Source organism: Nesoenas mayeri (assembly GCF_963082525.1).
Source record: "Nesoenas mayeri genome assembly, chromosome: 14".
Classification (NCBI taxonomy): Eukaryota; Metazoa; Chordata; class Aves; order Columbiformes; family Columbidae; genus Nesoenas; species Nesoenas mayeri.
Window position 1 is genome coordinate 19,291,463 of NC_137556.1, and position 6,000 is coordinate 19,297,462.

At 45.5% G+C, this 6,000-nt stretch overlaps 1 protein-coding gene across 4 annotated transcripts in view; it reads left to right on the forward strand.

Moving 5' to 3' along the window:
- The window catches only part of FBXW11 (F-box and WD repeat domain containing 11), a 69,867-nt gene extending 66,340 nt beyond the window's left edge, over positions 1-3,527 (forward strand). For all 4 annotated transcript variants that reach the window (XM_080352978.1, XM_080352980.1, XM_080352977.1 and 1 more), the window contains one exon: positions 1,142-3,527. The gene's annotated coding sequence lies outside the window, so the exon portion shown is untranslated. The remainder of the gene's footprint in view (positions 1-1,141) is intronic.
- The last annotated feature ends 2,473 nt before the right edge of the window (positions 3,528-6,000 follow it).

The following is a 6,000-nucleotide window of genomic DNA, read 5'->3' on the forward strand; positions in this document are numbered from 1 at the left end:
GGTTTTCCTTGCTTTTTCAGGCATTTAGAATAGGCTGTGTGAGAAGACAATAGTTTTGGGAACATCTCCTTCTGTCATACACCAGTGTTTTCTTCTGTTAACTTACAATTTGAGATTGACATTCTTTTGTTTGTTTGGTTTGTTTTTCTAAAAAAAAAGATACATAAGTATATTTTGCAGGCTTCTTTTACTAGTTTTGATTAATGGAAAAGCTATACATAGCATGTCTTAAACGCACAAGAAATTAGGAATTGAATAAAATTGATATCAATTGGCTTGACCAGCAATATGCTGGTGTCTGCTGCCCACACGACCCAGCATCACCAAGATCTGTCAGGGAAACATGAAATGCCTTTGGTGGCATGTTCTGTGCACAGCTTGTGTCTGCCCGGTGCCCTGCACAGAGCGTGAACCAGGCGGGTCTCCGTGGGGCGGGAACCACAGTCCCTTCATCACGATCTCCCATATAGGAGAGATGCTGCAGTATCACTTTGTGACAGGTTGGTCTGACTTGAGAATCCAGAAATATAAACCTACATAAAACCGTGATCAAACAGCTCATATTTCATTATGACACTTAATGAAACCGTTTTCTATACTGTTAAACATTATAGTTCTCTGAATTTCGAAGCAGCCCTGTGCGCTTGTTTACAACGTTCCACCTCTTCAAAGCAGATAATTTCTGACAGTCCTGGCAGTTGGCTGCTGGGGTTTTACTGCTTTCTGTTGAATTCCTGTAGCTTACTGTAACATGATAAAAATTGTTACCGTATGCTAGTCCAATATTCTTATATGATGCGCTAGGCATGGGGCTGGGGGAGGGGAGGTTGGAGGAAAGCACCTAAAGGTGTTTTAACCTTTGTGGGAATTCCCCATCAGAAGAGGGTAGTTCTGTGTAGTCTGTAATGGTTTTGGGAAGTTGCAGGTAAAACCAAAGTTCAGATTTAATGACACTGAGAACTCGCTAGCAGTGAGGTCCTGCGGCTGGAAAAGGTAGACACTTAAAACCACTCGTAGTTCTGCCCTTTCTTTTTCACTCCGGAGTGCTGAGGATGGTGTGGGCCTCACCCCCAGATGTCTCCAGATGTTGCTTTTTGATTTGTATCTTCTGGCCGTTCAGTTTGTGTTTTGTCTTTTCCAGGGTTTCACAGTCTTGAACTACTGGATTTTTGGCTACTACATGCCTGAAGATGTTGATTGACAGCTAAAGTCAGAATTGGTTCTAGATGCTGTGTAGATGCAAAGCAGCACAATTCTATATCTAAATTCCTTAATCTTTCCTGCTCTCAGTTGTCGTCTTTGAATTTACTGCAAATTCACTGACTTGGAGTAGACGAATTTCAGAAGCCCATCCTTCCCTGCAGTGAGAAATCCAAAGCTTCACATGTAAATTGTCCGTAGAAACTGAACTCTGATGGCTTGTTTTTCAGAAATAAATCAGAAGACAAGAAAGGACTTGGCCTAATTTATATTGCTTTGCACTTTTGTCTGACTTCAAAGAAAAAACATTCTCCAATGAAATTTGGGTGCCAAACACATACCCAGAATGTACAGAGCTTTGCTTTCGAAGTCACCGTTGTCCTTTAGACTTTACTCATGACAGACCCAGAGCCTGTTTTGTTTGGTAGGAGTGTACGGTGGACTCGTAGAAATATTTCTGAATTGCTCAGTAATATTTTTGGATTACAGTTTACTTGTTTCCGCACCAATAATTTCTTTTAAATTAAAGATTACCTGTAATTCAGGCTAGGTTATCTAAACTAGTTGTATAGCACCGTCTTTTCCTTTTCCCTGTGCTCTGTACTACAGCCGTCCTGCGCTTCCCCATGTTTGGTATAGTAAAACCTTTCCATGTGTGCTTGCCTCATTCCCGATACTGTACAAGCATGTAGATATAATGTACATAACAGCGTGACCCCGGGTGCCGCAGGTGGGATGTCCTGACACTACACACTAATGCGGAATGTGGTAGCACTTGGCGGCGGGATGTTCAAACTACTGGCACTGCAGGGGTTAATGTGAGTTTCTGAGACAGTTTCTCTGCAAAAGGAGGTTTTCAGTATTCATTAGTTGTTTGGTTTTTTGTTTTCCGTTTTTTCGTTTTGTTTTGTTTTTTAATGGGAACTACATATTTTTAAATGTAATTTCTAAAGTTTTTAAAAATTAAAAAAAAGTGTTTAATTTATGTTCTGTATCTTACATTTTGTGCCGCAGTATTTGCAGCTGTGTCTCCGTTCGGTGCCAGCGGGTCCCGCAGCCCCTGCTGTCCGTCCTTAGCGGTAGTTCGGCTGCTCAGTGGAGAAGACGCCAAGGGCCAAAGTTCAGTTAATTTCTGTGTGATTTGTAACACAGTGGAGTGGAGGTGCCCTCGAGTCCATGCACTGCTTACCATGCTGATTACCTTGCCTAATTACTGTGCTGCTTTTCTTTTCCGCAGCCGTGACCGCCGCGCTGTCCTGCTCACGGCTCCTCTTCGTTAGCATGCTTTATCAGCAACTTGCTGCTTTTTCTTTTGTCATAGTGTCCCCTCTAATTTCTGTGGTCATATAAACGCTACTGCATTTTTCCCATGTCAGAATAAGACGTGGAGAGATGCAACTGTGAGTATTTTGTCTGCGTTAGCCATGTGTGACTACTCCTGTCGGTGGCTTTTCCTTCCTGCTCCGATCAAGCTGGGTGTGAAATGCACCTGTTCTCCCGGGCAGCCGCGTGCTGGCACAGCGATGTCCTGCCGTCCCCTGAGCCCGCGTGCATCGCGTGGCTTCTGTCCTGGCAGCGCTTTCCGGCGTTCGTGTTCTGCGCGTTGGGGCTCCGAGGGGCCGGGTGTCAACAGCTCAGAGCCGGCATCTGCGCGCAGCGAACCCAGCGGGTGAGAGCCAGCGCGGCTGCGGGCTGTCCCCTCTTCCCCTTCATGCTGAGAGAGGTGTCGGGATCAGTGTTTAAATTAAACTCCCATGTACGTGTTACTACAACAACATTTATTTCATTGAGATGACCGAATATGATGAATTACAGAAGGTTAAAACTGCACTCCTAAGCGCCCATATGATCGCTTTTTGGTGAGCTTGACAGTAGTTTGTGAAAGTGTCTTACTTTACCCTTCTCATCTAATAGCTTTAATATTCAACTGTTGAGAAAGAAAAATCTGTCACAGCCCTGAAGAAAAAGGTATTTGTTTCCGAAGAACGGAGTCCTTTTTTAAAATGCATGTGAGATTTAAATTCCTGTTTTTCCTTGGGAGATAATGGTATTTGAACATGCAGTCGGAACTTTTGTGCTTTGTGTACCATAGCAGTGGACTTTTGTGACTGGCACCCAAGGAACTTGGCTCCTGGGATGAATGGTAGTGATTCTGGCTGCACTCTGGACTTTGTTTTGCTGACCATAATTGAGCAACTGTACATTACTGCTATATTAATGTTTCAAAGCACTGGGATAGTCTAATTCTAACTTGTAATTATGTTTGCCAATTATCTGTTTGGAAAGTTGATGTATGAACAGCTTCTTGAAACTGTTAAATTGTACAGATATCGTTCATGATCTAAAGCTTTGTACTGTGGAATGTGCTTAATAAAAAAAACTTTGAACTTAATTTGTTATATAAATGGATGAGTAATGTCACCTGAGCAAAGTCAGTATTGGGTGTTACTACGAGTTCAGGATGCGGTTCCATTCACTCGCTGCTGGGCACAAGTTTGGTGAGTCCAAGGGGTGGCCGTGCTGGCCCAGCTCCTTCCCAGGGCACGGGTGGATCCCGGGGGCTTCGTGCCCCTCTGGGTGTCACAGCTGTGGGAGGCCGTGCTGAGAATGGAGCTGGTCTGGTTCTCCTACCCGGAGGCTCCGTTTGCTGCAGTGCTTCTGTGTCACAACCATCACGAGAGTTTGTTCCTATTTTATCAAGAAAGCAGACGGAGTTTTTTCAATGTTACCCATTTCCTCGGCTACTACAGCAACGCGTTCCTGCCCCGAGCACTGCGCAGAGAAAGGCTCTTGCTATGCCAGGTAATGTATCGAGAGAAACTCAGTTTTAGCTAATTTAGTTTTCACTTTAGGGTTTTTTTTTTAATTTAAAATTAATTTTTAAAATTAATTTTTAAAATTAATTTATTTAAAATAGTATTATTTATGATTATTAAAATTATATTAAATAATTATTAAAATAGTATTTATTTAAATTAAATTTAAATTAAATTTATTTAAATTACATTAATTTTTAATTTTTAAAAAAATTTATATATTTTTTAAAATTTAGTTTTTCTTTAGCTAATGTGCAGACCAGTGGGAGTGACTCAAAGCTCTCATCTTTGCCCTCTATCCCCCGGTCTTCTATCAGCAGTTTTAATTGTGAGTCCAGTTCTCTTGTAAGCAACCAGAGAGGTTGCAGCTGTGCGTTTCACGAGTTGCTCCAGCTCATTTTGGACCTATGGGCCAGGAAGCAGCGGATGGAGCAGCTCCAGCGCTGCCACCTCATCACCGCAGGCCTGGACAGGTACAGGGCTGAAAACATCCCGTTAAATCGTGGGGCCTCGGCCACCTCTAGGGAGCAGTGTAGGGGTAGGGGACCTGGGGGTCCTGGGCACAGCAGGATGACCCTGAGCCAGCACTGGGCCCTTGTGGCCAGGAAGCCAATGGTACCTGGGGTGGGTTAGAAGGGGGTGGTCAGTGGGTCAGAGAGGTTCTCCTGCCCCTCTGCTCTGCCCTGGGGAGACCACACCTGGAATCTTGTGTCCAGCTGTGGCCCCTCAGTTCCAGCAGGACAGGGAACTGCTGCAGAGAGTCCAGCGCAGCCACCAAGATGCTGCAGGGAGTGGAGCATCTCCCGTGTGAGGAAAGGCTGAGGGAGCTGGGGCTCTGGAGCTGGACAAGAGGACACTGAGGGGGGACTCATTCCTGGGGATCAATATGGAAAGGGGGAGTGTCAGGAGGATGGAGCCAGGCTCTTCTGGTGACAACCAGGGACAGGACAAGGGGCAATGGGTGCAAACCGGAATGCAGGAAGTTCCACTTGAATATGAGAAGAAACTTGTTGGGGTGAGGGTGTCAGAGCCTGGCCCAGGCTGCCCAGGGGGTTGTGGAGTCTCCTTCTGTGCAGACATTCCAACCCGCCTGGACACCTTCCTGTGTAACCTCATCTGGGTGTTCCTGCTCCATGGGGGGATTGCACTGGATGAGCTTTCCAGGGCCCTTCAACCCCTGACACTCTGGGATTCTGTGGTCAGCCGGTTTGTGTGCTGGCCATGGGGCTCACCCATCGCCTTCTCTTGACACTGTCATATTTGGTATGGTGTATGTTGGAGGCACTAATCCGAAATGTTTTTAAAGGTGCTATAAACTCCATGGTGAGAATATGAATAAAGTTCTAGCTAAGTATTGGCAAATTCAGTCTTGAAAATGTCTCTCAAATGTGGATTACTTTTCATTCTTCTTGGCCCACGCTGGCACTGGATGATAATTTTGAAAGCAGTGCTGCTCAGATTGTAGCAGTACTTCAGTGAGCAGAAATCAAGTAAAATCTGATGTGTTCTCTGCTAATAGTGTCCCGTAAAAAGTGAAGCCTCGTGAACTCTTTAAAGGGGTCGTGAATGTCCTGCTGAGTATCGTTATCCAAATAAGCCATAAGAGCTCTGTGATATATCTGCGAAAATCTGGAGTATAAACTTTGAGGTCAGACTTTAAAATTCCACCTTACCTGGGTGGCCTTTGGTTTTGGTTGTTTTGGTGGTTTTTTTTCCTTGCAGTTATAAGCTATTTAGCAGCCATCTGTTAATTCCCAGCGGAGAACTTCACAGCGGGGCCGTGGAGGCACCTCTGTCGGGTGCCCCCACCCATCCCGGGTGGTCTGGGGCCCTTCTGCTCCCTTCCCTCTCACGGAAGGTTGGGAGGTCCTGCCCAGCATGGATGTCCCTGTGCTGTGAAACCCCCCGTGGCGGGGAGGGCGGATCAGGGGCCGCCTGGCGCTGGTTTGGGAGAGGCTGAGGAGCACTCTTGGGTTGCAGGTAC